The 15,439-nt window shown below is 36.8% G+C and overlaps 1 protein-coding gene across 1 annotated transcript in view; it reads right to left on the reverse strand.

Moving 5' to 3' along the window:
- npdc1a (neural proliferation, differentiation and control, 1a) overlaps positions 1–15,439 on the reverse strand; it is a 37,589-nt gene that overhangs the window by 20,790 nt on the left and 1,360 nt on the right. The gene's annotated exons all lie outside the window — the stretch shown is intronic.

The raw sequence follows: 15,439 nt of genomic DNA on the forward strand, positions 1-15,439 counted from the left end.
TGTCTGTGGCGAGTCACGCAGTTACTGTGATACTCTGCGGCGAGTCCTACCAGTCTGGTCTGAAATAGTCAGAATATAAACATTTATTATAAGTGTACCATAATGATTCAGGATAAGACAAAAACACGGTTTGGAAAATGGGTTCATGTTGTACATTCTCATTATATGTTTTTGTACATTTTGAACACAAAAAAAGTTGCGGACTGCAGCTTTAATATAGAAAGCAGTTATTTTAAAATCAAATAAATGCAGCCTTGATGAGCATAAGAAAGTGTATCCATATATTTCAACTTGTCAGGACCAATAAAGCCAGCAAACTAACTTACAAGTGGCAACTTTTGCATGATACATGCAAGGACAGAAAAGAAGGATTTGACGTAAAAGTGCATTGAACTTGCATTGAACCTGAAAATTCCTTGAAGCCTCAAAAATATTGAATGGTAATGGTGAGTGAAGTACCCAATGACATCAATGCTATTGAACTCAATGCGTCTCATACCCTTGACTGACTTTTAATCGCTCATCGACACAAACGCGCCTGAATGACTCAAATCGGTCCACAGTTGCAATCATAAGCTCAGCTCCTTCTCTTCAATTATACTTTTTTCATGTGCTCCTGTTCTCTACAAATCCCTCCATTTTCTGTCTAATTCTCTCTGTGGGGGAGCTTGGAGGCTACAGAAGGAAACTGGGTCAGCAGCAGGTGTGTGTGTGCTGTGACAGTGCTTGTGGATTTCATTGTGGAGCAATGTTTTAGAATCATTGATGTACTATATATACAGAACCCCAACAGACACTTCAAGCAAAATGTCTGTTCATTTTCAGCTGCCATGAATATGTGCTTCAGTGTCTTGTGATGAGTGGATCGCTATCCGTCACTCTGACATCATCTGGCGGACGTCAGTAGGAACTCACCGCTGATTATCAACCTAATGACACATGTTCCATCCGGAAGAATTTAAATGAGCGTGAAGCATTATCAAACCATCATTCACTCTCTGTTCTGAACGGCTCATTCGTAATGGAGACTGGAGCTCAGCTGGACTGTGAAACTCAACTAATGGTGTGTATCTTATAAGACAAACTTGCGTAATTTGTTCATGTCCACATAACTAGATTCTGAAAGCTTTTCTTTGCTTTTACAGTCACAATTTTATATTCACAGGCCTCCTTGAGGAAGATGTGTTTCCAGGCAACAAAAAAAAAAAGAGCCGTTATAAAAGGGTAGAAGAGCTAACATACGCCACAGCAGGAATGTACACAGAATATATGTGCTTCTATGTTCTAATTAGGGCTGCAAAAGGGGTGGAAAATTTCTGGTAAATTTCCGGAAACTTTCCATGGGATGTTAAGATGGGAATTTTGGAAATATTCCAAGTTGGAAACTTAACAAGAATTAATTGGAAATTTGGGGTAATTTAGACAAAATGTATCATATACAAACATAATATAAACATTTTGTTTGGCCATAAGCAGACATTTGAGTTCCCTGTTATAGACTAACCTGCAATTTTCATTAATTCCCATATATTCTCGTTAATTCCCATGGAAAGTTCCCAATTTGGAAAATTCCTGGAATTTTCCAACCCTAGTTCTAATAGACACTTTAGAAAACCTATTAATAGACTAGAAGAGATTTTATATCAAGCCCCTGATTTTACATCATGCATGAAGTGTCAACCCAACACAAAACCAAAATTATTGACAAAATTATTGAGGTTAGTACGATTTTTAAAATGTTTTTGAAAAAAGTCTCTTATGCTCACAAGGCTGAATTTATTTGATCAAATATACAGTTAAAAAATATTTAATATCAAATAAATTGTAATATTATGAAATATGTTTTTATTATTATGATGATATTATTATGATTTTTTCTCCTGTAAATAATGTCAAAACTGAATTTTCAGCATCATTACTCCAGTCTTCAGTGTCACATGATCCTTCAGAAATCATTCTAATATACTGACTTGGTAATTATTATTATCACATATGAAAACAGTTGTGCAGCTTAATAATTTTGTGGAAACTGTAATACTTTTTTTCCCTAGGATTCTTTGATGAATAGAAATTTCAAAAGAACAGCATTTATTTGAAATAGAAATCTTTTGTAACAAGTATGAACTGCACATTTGTCACACAACATGCTGGCATCTGCCTGGTTGGCTAGTTTCAACTGATTTACGCCAAAAATACCATACACTCTAAAAAACAAATGGTGCTATATAGTACTAAAAGTGGTTCTTTGGCTCGTAATCAGGGAACCACTTTAAGTGCTGTATAGCACCAAATCTTGGTGCTTCAGTGGTTCTCCACTGGTTCTTTGGGATGACTGAGGTGCTATATAGCACCACTACTGTATACAGAACCTGTTAAGCCCCTGTATGGTTCTTCAGTGGTGGTTAAGGTGCTATATAGTACCACTGCCATACAAAAAACCTGTTTAAAGGTTCTTTATGAGCCAAAGAACCACTGTTGGTGCTGTTTAGCACCATTTTTGTTGAAGAAATAAAATGTGATATGGCACCATTTGACAAAGCACCTTTAAAGATATGGTGCTACATAGCTCCAAAAGTGGTTCCCCTATGATTACGAGCCAAGAACCACTTTCAGTGCTATATAGCACTTTTTTTTTTTTTTTTTGAGTGTAGGGTTTAAATCGATTTACAATGTTTGACATCAACAATAAAAAACGGAAAGTTTTTCTTTCTCCCTATGAATGTTTATATGGTGATCTGCGAATAAAAACCAATATCTTTATCTTCAAATGTGTGCTGGTGGTGTGGCGCAACTAGAAGGTGCCTGGATCGATCCCTGTAAAGATATTAGCTTTGACCATATCAACACTGTAACCTTTATTATGTGTTGCTTATCCTCCTGCCACTAAATATGCATTGATTTCTGCTCATCGCTAGTCATAGACATCATCATTCCTCATTAGTCTTCATAAAACACCACCAGATTGCTTTTAAATCTGGACGAGGAGTCATGAGAACTGAGATTAAGTGACTAATGAGGTGCAACTGTATGTGTGCATGTGAGAGATACACATTTCTCTAAACGCCCCGCTGGGCCGCCCACCTCCAGCCGGTCATGGACATTAATTTATACAACCAACCACAAGCTCAAGCTGCGCTTGGAAATAAAGAGGTAATTTGGAAGCAACAGGTTTTTTAAACTACACTGCATCGAATATACTTCTATCCCAGTAACTACTTGACTTCAGTGTTATTAAGTTGAATCCTTTATCCCAAGTTTCTTGCAGTACACTTACTACACAACATCGGTAAACTGATCTTAAAGGGATAGTTCACCAAAAAAATTCTGTCATGATTTACTCACCCTTATGTTGTTCTAAACCTGTATGTCATTTCCCCCCAGTGAAACTGTTTTTGCCATCCAATAAAAGTCAGTGGGGTTTGAAAACAACTCTGGACCAAACTGACTTTTATTGCATGGACAAAAAAAACAAAAACACTGAGACTTCTTTCAAAATATCAGATTTTGTGTAGGTTCCTATTGTTTTAGCTAACAGGGTTCACTGACTATTCATCTGAAACTGTAGTGTTTCTGGTTGGAGGAGATGCTTTGATCGCCACATCAGTCAGTCCATCTCCACTCATCCAAACATCAATGACATAACGCTGATCAAAGTCAATCCTGACAGACCACTTATAATTATATTTGGACTCTCTGAAGGACCCACTAATAGAAGTGAGATGGGCATTTATGTGTACGGTCATCATGTATGACACATGTAAACCTTGAAAAGGATAATAATTGGACACAGTGCTGTTTCTGAAGCAAATTATAGTATAATATAAAATAAAAAATAATACTAAAATTTGTATATAATTGAACTAGTGGTGTGTTTGTTGGGAGCATTGCCCAAAAATGTACAATGAGGAAATATATGTAATAGGATAGATATGTACTATGGATATTGTTATTGATAGCTAAAAAAATAATAACAGTGGAAGGAAGAAGATCCTCCATGCTTGGTTCAATGGACTGAAGCAAGTTTATACAATGGAAAAATGACTGCATGACTACAAACGAAGATGGATGTTTTACAATAAATTTAGATATTTAACTAAGATAGGTTATAAAGAATAGGATGACAAACTAATGTAACCTACTCCTGCTATTTTTTGTACAAATGCTACTTTACAAAGAAAGTATTGATGACAAAAAAAACAACTTTATTTTATTTTAATTATTCTTTTTCTCACGTGTTTTTAAGGGGTTTGAATGTTGGGGATGGGGAAGTTCTGTAAAAACAAAGGTAAGAAATGTAAATAAGTTTTTTTAAAAATTGTTATATAATTCAATAAAATTAAAAAAACTAATACACTACCACATAAGCGTGTCTGTAGACATGCGAGCTTGGCTCATTCTATCAGATGTTTCTGTTACTGTTTTAAGTATATTGTACTCAAGTGTTAACATGTAGCTAAATAAACTTTTCACTTAATTCCAAAATAAATAAATAAATAAATAAATAAATGTGATTAGGTATGTTCTATTTGTAAAGTATTTATACTTAAAAATAATAAAACTCATAAATTGAATACTAATAATAAAATTAGCATTCCAACATGCATATGTAATCTATAAAACATGGTTTGGTTTGAATTTTCAGTATGATTGACTAAACTGCAAAACATATTGTTATTATGGTATAAAATAAGTTTTTAAAATTATTTATTAATAATTTCTCAATATAGGATTTAGGTCTTATCTATGGAAGCATGTGTCCACCACTGAATAAAAAATAAAAAAGGTAAACGCAACTTTTTATCTCACAATTCTGATATCTTTCTCACAACTGCTTGATATACCGACCTGTGTTATAAAGTCAGAATTGTGAGAAATAAGGTCGGTCTTTTTTTCCCTCAGAATTGGACTTTATAACTCTCAATTGCAAGTTTATATCTCACAATTCTGAGAAAAGAAGTCAGACTTGCGAGAAAAAAGTCAGAATTACAAGTTTATATCTTAAAGGTGCCCTAGAACTTCTTTTTAAAAGATGTAATATAAATCTAAGGTGTCCCCTGAATGTGTCTGTGAAATTTCAGCTCAAAATACCCCATAGATTTTTTTTAATTCATTTTTTTAACTGCCTATTTTGGGGAATCATTAAATATGCACCAATATATAGGTTGCGGCCCCTTTAATTCTCGTGCTCCCCCACCCCAGGAGCTCGCGCTTGCCTTGAACAGCATAAACACAGTTCACACAGCTAATATAACCCTCAAAATGGATCTTTACAAAGTTTTTGTCATTCATGCTGCATGCATACATCAGATCATGTAAGTATAGTATTTATTTGGATGTTTACATTTGATTCTGAATGAGTTTGATAGTGCTCCGTGGCTAACATTACACACTGTTGGAGAGATTTATAAAGCATGAAGTTGTGTTTATGCATTATACAGACTGCAAGTGTTTAAAAATGAAAATAGCGACGGCTCTCTTGTCTCCGTGAATACAGTAAGAAACGATGGTAACTTTAACCACATTTAACAGTACATTAGCAACATGCTAACGAAACATTTAGAAAGACAATTCACAAATATCACTAAAATATCATGTAATCATGGATCATGTCAGTTATTATTGCTCCATCTGCCATTTTTCGCTATTGTTCTTGCTTGCTTACCTAGTCTGATGATTCAGCTGTGCACATCCAGACGTCCTGCCCTTGTCTAATGGCTTGAACATGAGCTGGCATATGCAAATATTGGGGGCGTACATATTAAATGATCCCGACTGTTACGTAACAGTCGGTGTTATGTTGAGATTGGCCTGTTCTTCTGAGTTCTTTTAAACAAATGAGATTTATATAAGAAGGAGGAAACAATGGAGTTTGAAACTCAGTGTTTCAACTCTTGTTATTCAACTATGCCAAGGTAAATTCAATATTTAATTCTAGGGCACCTTTAAGTCTCATTGGGTGGATTCTTCTTGGGCACTATTGGGTTACAATCAGGTATACAATCAGGTAACTCAGAAATAAGTAATTTAACTGGTTGTAAACACCTTGTTCTGGCCCTTTTGTTTATTAACACATCTGTAATTTTCCAAAAAACAACCAAAAAAACCCCCACCAAAACTTCCAATAGGTATGATCTTCCCAAGAGGCTGTGGATAACTAGATTTTCTCAAAACATTTCTGGTCATTTGGCTGTGCCAAGGAAAAGCGCGCACGATTACATAAGAAAGATCAGCATATCATAAATCTGGATTAAAAATGAATATTTCTAACCATCTGCTGCTGGCTCAGAAATCATTAACCAAGCTCTGACTGGGAAGGAAGCCAACATCAGCACAGAACTGCAGCACGCGAACAGCCACACACTTACGTGGCAATATTGACAGCGTCCCCTTACTTCGTGAGGTAGGATGTTAATCATAACTGGCCACAAATGTTAAAAAACCTGTTAAAGGGATAGTTCACCCAAAAATGAAAATTCTGTCATCATTTACTCACCCTCAAGTTGTTCCAAACTTGTATGAATTACTTTCTTCTGCTGGACACAAAAGAAGGTATTTTGAAAAATGTCGTTAAGCAAACAGTTTCTGGTCCCCATTGACTTCCATAGTATTTTTTTACCCCCATACTATGGAGGTCAATGGGGCCCATGAACTGTTTGGTTACCCATATTCTTCAAAATACCTTCTTTTGTGTTCAGCAGAAGAAAGTAATTCATACAGGTTTGGAACAACATGAGGATGAGTAAATGATAACAGAATTTTCATTTACTATCCCTTTAAGAAGGAATACATTTTAACTTTTTTTTTCAACTGGATAATAACCTTGCAATTGTGATAGGAGATGCCATGAACAGGAAAGTGTGGATGGATAAGGGAAAACTCCCATTGTGTGGACTTCCTGTTGCTCCACTTAAAGTCAAGCTAAGTGCCAGTTCTTTTGCCTGTTTCAACTGGCTCTCTTCCATGCCTGCAGATACTCAGATCTTAATCTCATAAAGTCATATTATTAACATAGACTTTACATTCCTCAAGATCAAATACATGCAAATGCTAAAGTCGCTGGGTTTTTAGGCACCACTATGCATTTGTTAAGGTGTTCACAATGGTTTTAGTACACTGCTATGTTACTAAGTGTTCTGGGTGGTTGTTTCCTGGTCCAAGTAAAACAAACTCACCGCCAAGTTTTGATGATATTCTGGGATCTAGATGTGGCATGGGTATCTCCTTCAGTGTAAATCTAAGGGATGTTTTCACCTGTTTTCATCAATTTGATAAATCATTAAGGTCTGAAGCATTGTGCCTACATATGCCTACATTCTCACACAATATCCTTGATCTAAAAAAAGACCTTCAGAGATAATCCAAGATACAGGCTATGTGCTCACCTGTTTCCTTCCATTTGTGTCTTTCTCACTCTTGTTACTCATTAACTTCATGGGAATGGGTTAATATCCCTGCAGCTATGGAAACTATGTTGTCCGGCTAACACCCACTGCGTTGCCAGGAACATGTGATTACAACTGGATCACACTGATCGGGTCGGTAACCATGACTAGTTTACATTTTGCACAAATATGCTGGGACTCTCAAATGCCAAATGTAAATATTATGGTACAAGAATGTGATAATCATTAACCATTACAATGGTATATCTCAAAGCACCAAAAATGATTGATCTGATAGCATCACTGTAACATGGTACTAGTCTTGTGTAGCCAGATGATGGCAGACTGATGGACCGCCCAGAGGTAGGGGTGGTCCGATCCACCTTTTTCGCATCCGATACTGATACCTACACCTGGGATTGCAGTATCGGCCGATACCGATACTGATCCGATACTAAAATAGCCTATAAAAATATACTATAAAATTAAAAGACATTTTGTTTTGAATTTTAAGCGCAGGTTTTTAATGAAGCAACAACATAGTGCAATATAATCTATGGCTATGCAATAGTTTGAGCCTTTTCTTTCTAACGGTTTTAAAATTTCAGTTACTGTGCGTGTAAAGAACAACTATAGTGCTCTCTACTCTAGGGTTGTGATCTAACAGACACCCAGGAGAAAGTAACAGCAATAAACTCCAGCCAGATAAAGTCCTTTTATGCAAAACCATAGACCTTTATCTACAGATCAAGTATAATAATAGGAACACTGAACCATCTTGGAGAAAGTTTTATCGTGCTGAATGTCGTATCCGAACACGACGTGCTGTTTGAATGCTGAATGGAGAATGAGAGGGAAGCATTCATGAACTTGAATTTAAAAACTTAAATATTGATCTGTACCTCACATTCAACTATGCAATGGCTTCAGAAAACCTGGAATATAGTGCAAAAAAAACCTGTATAGTGTTTTATATTGTTTTTGTGCCTTTTGTGTGGTATAACAATAACAAAATAGTGTACGTGCAAAATATTGGATTTGGATCCAGTAAAAAAAAAAAATGGCAGTATCGGAGCGATACCTGAATCGAAGTGCAAACCCGTATCGGCTCATCCACAGTTCGTTTTGTTCTGCGTCATGTTAAAGGGGACCAATAATGTCCCTTTTACAAGATGTAATTTAAGTCTCTGGTGTGCCCAGAATGTGTGTGAAGTTTCAGATCAAAATACTCCACAGATAATTTATTATAGCTTGTCAAATTCACCCCTATTTGGGTGTGAGCAAAAACATGCTGATTTTGTGCGTGTCCCTTAAATGAGCAGCTGCTCCCAGCAGGGTTGCCAGGTTTTCACAACAAAACCTGCCCAATTGCTCCTCAAAACTAGCCCAATCGCATTTCAAGGGGGTCCCACGGTAAAAAAGTCTTTCCAGGGGGAAAAATTAGCATTAATGGCGGGGCTCCCCTTGTAAAATTCGCATTCCAGGGGCTAAATATCACGTTATTTTGGGTCGATTCAACCCGCGGACATGAAAAACAACCTGCGACAACAGTGTAAAAGTAGCCCAATTCCACGGGAAAACCGCTTTTCAGAAGAGGGCGGAGCTTTAACAGCTCGCGCTTCGGTTGCTCAACAACAACAAAGCTGGACAATCTCACGCAGCCAAAATGACGATTGTCAGTAATGGGGTTTAGCCTTACATTGTTCAAACTGGAGTCGGACACTGATGGAGAGACTCAGGAAGAAGTTACAACTTTTAGACTGCATCTGGACGCTTCTGAACGGTTAGTGGATAAATTTATGTAGATGCTGTGGAGCTGATTCAACTCATCGACTAGCATGTGTCGTCAGGTTAATCTTTTGTGCAAATCCAGCGTTGAATTGACCCTCGTTTGTGAAGCAGTCTGTCGTAAAATGACGGCATGGCAACAAAACTCTACTACAATAATGCTTCCCCTTCTCTAAAGCAGCCCAACATGGCCTCACCCTCTTTGTTGCATGTTCCCGGGGGCAGGGTTTATGTACATTTTAGGCTTAGTGATGTCACTAACCCAGGAAGAAGCTTATTGTAGTCCCTACCAGCCATTTGTTGTAGTCCTTAAACAGAGAATTATTTAAAAGAAAATATCTCCCTTTGCATTGAACTAGCTAAAGTTAAAAAAGTTAAATCATAATCTTTTTTCTTCCATGAGGAAAAACACTGTATAGTCTTCACTGTATGAATTAAATATAAATTGATACATAATAAAGATACAAAAATGATTCAGTCAAAAGCAGTGAGTGTTTTTATTGTCAAGTTTTTTAGGCTGCTGTTGCTTTAAGGACAAATGTATGAATCTAATATACGGTTACACATTCGATTTACTCCAAACTGTTTATGCTCATGTATACACCGCACCGCATTTGAGTACTCTTTAGCAGCTTATTGTGATTAATAACACTCTAACGTGTCAATAACTTAAATAATACACAGAGTTAAAGAAATGTAACACATAGAAAATCCATTTTTTTAATTTGTGAATCGATGCAAATCGGCAAACGATAGGAATCACGATTTATGTGTGTATTGATTTTTTTTCTCCCACCTCTAATATATACCAATAAATTAATCATGTGAATAAATGAGAGTAGAAAAGTATAGTAGAGTATGCAGGTTTCCACACTTCATTTGCACAGAGTAACTGATAGCAATTGAAGGATCATTTGAATAGTTACATTCAAGAGCAATAAAATATTTGATTGTGGGAATTTCTAGGTACGACACATTCAGCTGGGAAGACTTGTACAGTAAAAGGGACATGTGAATACAGATGGATACTTAGATCATCAACAAATGACTAGAATTTAACAACCATTCACACACAGGCAGACAGACGTCTGGTCGTGGAACCCGAAACCAGCTTATTCAGTTTTTAAAAACACGCTGCTCTACACATCCTCAGCGCTTACCATCCTTACAAAACTATAAAATAAATATAAAAGCAAAACAGAAGTCAACAAATATGTCTGGAAAATTCTCACGGATTATGCACAAAATAGATTGTGTAACAACAGACTGCGCTTCAAGAGTCTGAGAGTCTCTTTATAGTCTGCCTGGCTCGGATCCTAATTATCATTAACAAAAACCCAATAATGACACACACTCTCATTAGTGAGAGAAATGCAGTGAACCACAGGAAATGAGAACCCAGATTTACGCCCACATCTTTCAATAGCCACATTAAGACACAATCACTAACCACCCTTTTGGCCCAGAAAATTTTCAGTACAGTACAGAACAAAGTGCAGCTCTAAATGTGCCTTCCGCAACCAAGTTGGCAACCTGTGTGTACTCAGTGTGGGAAGACTGAGGGGTGGATGTTTGCTGTGTGTTACTGAACACTCAAGGGTGTGTTTGGATTTTATAGTGCGTATTTAAACATGTACACCATGTTTGTTTGTGCCTTAGCTGTATAAGAAATACACATTTTGAGTCTCACTCATCAGGATACAGATAATATGGCCGCAGCTGCTTCGTTCTCACATGGCGAGGTTTGTAAAGAGCATGTGGCCTTATTCAGGGATCTGCTGCAGAGATAAGCCACTGCTCTCAATGTGCGCTCTGCAAATCATCATTGTGACAGCAACAGGCTGTTTCCAGATCTCTGTAGAGCCTTAGATCCTCACGTTCCCCTGAGACAGCAAGAGCAGGGTCCAATTCTGCAGTTACTACAGCAACGCAGCTAACCTTTTCTCAATCCACTCCATCACCTCCGAAGAGAGCAATGCAGCACTCAGACACCTCACACTACCCAAACACATTTTATGTAAGTGCATTATGTAGCGAGCTGTAACGAGAACTGCAGCGTAATGGAAAGAGATTTTGCCCACTATGTGAAACAGCAGGGTCCCTTTCTTATATATCTTTTACCCTGTGCTTTATGAGGAGTAGGTTTAAGGTGGCATTTTAAGGTTCAGATTTCAAGTTTGAGTGTCTAACAAAGCACTCCAATGTTCTTTAGATCGGTACGCTATTGTGCAGAAACTAAAAGGTCTACCACTTAATTATACCAAAGCAGCTTCAAAAGGCAGCAATTAACATAGTTAACATAGTACAACGTAGTACAAATGAAAATAAAAAGGGCTCAGGACATAGCCGTGTTGTACCTCAAACATTAAAGGTGCCCTAGAATTAAAAATTGAATTTATCTTGGCATAGTTAAATAAAAAGAGTTCAGTACATGCAAATGACATACAGTGAGTCTCAAACTCCATTGTTTACTCCTCCTTATATAAATCTCATTTGTTTAAAAGACCTCTGAAGAACAGGCAAATCTCAACATAACACCGACTGTTATGTAACAGTCAGGATCATTAATATGTACGCCCCCAATATTTGCATATGCCAGCCCATGTTCAAGGCATTAGACAAGGGCAGCCAGTATTAACGTCTGGATCTGTGCACAGCTGAATCATCAGACTAGGTAAGCAAGCAAAGACAATAGCAAAAAATGGCAGATGGAGCAATAATAACTGACATGATCCATGATAACATTATATTTTTAGTGATATTTGTAAACTGTCTTTCTAAATGTTTCGTTAGCATGTTGCTAATGTACTGTTAAATGTGGTTAAAGCTACCATCGTTTCTTACTGTATTCAAGACACGGAGACAAGAGCCGTCGTTATTTTCATTATTAAACACTTGCAGACTGTATAATTCCTAAACACAACTTCATTCTTTATAAATCTCTCCAACAGTGTAGCATTAGCCATTAGCCACGGATCACAGCCTCAAATTCATTCAGAATCAAATGTAAATATCCAAATAAATACTGTACTCACATAATCCGATGTATGCATGCAGCATGCATGATGAACACTTTGTAAAGATCCATTTTGAGGGTTATATTAGCTGTGTGAACTTTGTTTATGCAATGATAGAGTCGAGAGCTCGGGAGGGGGCGGAGAGCGCGAGCAATTAAAGGGGTCACAGCCTGAATCGGCGCATTTCTAATTATGCCCCAAAATAGGCATTTAAAAAAATTTATTTAAAAAAATCTATGGGGTATTTTGAGCTGAAACTTCGCAGACACATTCAGGGGACACCTTAGACTTATATTACATCTTGTAAAAAAACGTTCGATGGCACCTTTAAACATTTCCGTGTTTTGAGCAAGTTGTATGATCATAGGCCAAGTTCGAATTATTATGAAATTGGGTATAGACTAACCAGGGCCATTTTCTTCACGAAAAAGATCTACAGCACAATGATGGCCTGATCAATGTGATCAGTTGTCACTGTTAATTAAAACTAAAACTATTAAACATTTTCAGTAATTGCAATAAACCTAAATTAAACTAAAACAAAATATAAATTACTAGATGCAAAAATAAACTGAAAAAAAAGAGAAATGTTGAAAAATGAGAACTAACTGCAATGAGTTACTTATAGGGATGGTTCACCCAAAAATGAAAATGATCCCATGATTTACTCACCCTCAAGCCATCCTAATATATATATATATACTACCTTGTATATGACTATCTTCTTTCAGACAAACACAATAAGAGATAATAAAAAATAAAATAAAATATCCTGGCTCTTCCAGGCTTTATAATGGTAGTGCATGGGGGGTGAGATTTTGAAGCCCAAAAAACTGTATCCATCCTTCATAAAATGGCTCCAGGGCATTAATAAAGGCATTCTGAAGTGAAGCAATGGATTTTTGTAAGAAAACTATCCATATTTAAAACTTTATTATCTATAATAACTAGCTTCCGGCAGATGGCCGTACGCATGATGCAATGATGAACATGGAAGCGCAGAGGATAGAGCAAAACAAAACACCGGTCACGAATTAGAAATCTAAAACAAGAATTTTTAAAGAGAAATGTTGGAGGATTTCGATATAAGAGAAGAGGAGCTTGAGTTTGTTGCCCAGCCCTATTTGTTTAAACCGCGAGAGGCGTCTAAGCTTATGATACTCCTACATCCTATATCATCGCGTCACTGGTTACTCTTGTCGCGCAAGTCGACTTGCACAGTATGCAAACAGTTTTAAATGTGGATATTGTTCTTATAACTGCCCATCGCTTCTCTTCAGAAGGCACTTTATTATCCCCCTGGAGCCATGTGGATTATTTTTTTTTCATGATGGATGGATGCATTCTTTTGGGCTTCAAAATCTCACCCCCCATTCACTACCATTATAAAGCTTGGAAGAACCAGGATATTTTTGAATATATCTCAGATTCTGTTAATCTGAAAGAAGATAGACATATACACCTAGGATGGATAGAGAATTCAGTTTTTTAACTGCCTATTTTGGGGCATAATTATAAATGTGCCAATTCAGCGCGCATCCCCTTTAAATGCTCGCGCTCCCCGCCCCCAAGCTCGCTACACTATAATACATTGCATAAACAAAGTTCACACAGCTAATATAACCCTCAAAATGGATCTTTACAAAGTGTTCATGATGCAGCATATCATATCATGTAAGTATGGTATTTATTTGGATGTTTACATTTGATTCTGAATGAGTTTGATACTATGCTGTGGCTAACGGCTAAAGCTAACATTATTACACACTGTTGGAGAGATTTATAAAGAATGAAATTGTGTTTATGAATTATACAGACTGCAAGTGTTTAAAAACGAAAATAACGACATGACTCTGGTCTCCGTGAATACAGTAAGAAACAATGGTAACTTTAACCACATTTAACAGTACATTAGCAACATGCTAACGAAAAGTTTAGAAAGACAATTTACAAATATCACTAAAAATATCATGATATCATGGATCATGTCAGTTATTATTGCTCCATCTGCCATTTTTCGCTGTTGTCCTTGCTTGCTTACCTAGTCTGATGATTCAGCTGTGCAGCTCCAGATGTTAATACTGGCTTGTCTAATGCCTTGAACATGGGCTGGCATATGCAAAAGTTGGGGGCGTACATATTAATGATCCCGACTGTTGCGTCACAGTCGGTGTTATGTTGAGATTCGCCTGTTCTTCAGAGGTCTTTTGCACAAATAAAATTTACACAAGAAGGAGGAAATAATGGTGTTTGAGACTCACTGTATGTCATTTCCATGCACAGAACTCTAATTATTTAACTATGCCGAGGTAAATTAAATTTTCAATTCTAGGGCACCTTTAAACAAATTAAAATAAAAACTAAAAATATAAAAATAAAGGCTAATTCAAAATATTAATAAATACTATAATAGTAAAAACATCAAATGGAAAAGGAACTTTAATTTGCTTTGGACAAGAAAAATCCCACACAGAACGAGGACTTATAGGACTACTTTCTACTACTACTAGTTTCAGAAGTCCACTATACCACTGACATTAGCTAATGATATTCATAAAAGTGCTCCTCAAACAAACAGACCAACTGGGTTGCTTTATTCACCTGCATGAAACAGGCTTGATTATCTACACATGCTCTGGTCACCATCTGTGAAATTACATGGCTAGCGGCTCTAACCACAGATCTGTCTTTCTCTGTGAAATATGACATGCTGTTCTGTGGCGATCAGATAATCAACAGCCTGGGGGGGTCACACTAAACGTGGCAGGCTCTTTTCAGAAGTCACACGCTACAGAACAACAAACAATCTACAATGGAAAACATGCATAAACACACATTAACAGCACTAGGAGATGAGATAAGAGAGAGAATAAGAGGAAAAGAGGGACGCAAAATCTCCATTGGTTAGCCTTTGGGCATGTTACGGAACAGTGGAAACCTTTAGAGCAATATGATAGGTAGGGTAAAATTAGTGCATATATAAATATAAATAATTATTTTAATAATTTGTATTTGATATCCAGTTGCTGGATAAAACCATACAAGTAAAGGATGCTCAGCGCGTCCAGATGTGTGTCAATCGGAAAGAGATTGTGAGAGAGAGTTGTGCCAGTGTCCAGATGTTATGATTCTCACAGAGGTCTGAAAAAGCAACTTGATAATCTCTCCTCATGTTCTCCATAATTACTGCACTCACATCCCACATTCCAGACTATTGCAATGAACATATGAGGAATCAATCAGTCACTGGCT

This window comes from Megalobrama amblycephala, linkage group LG18 (assembly GCF_018812025.1).
Source record: "Megalobrama amblycephala isolate DHTTF-2021 linkage group LG18, ASM1881202v1, whole genome shotgun sequence".
NCBI lineage: Eukaryota > Metazoa > Chordata > Actinopteri > Cypriniformes > Xenocyprididae > Megalobrama > Megalobrama amblycephala.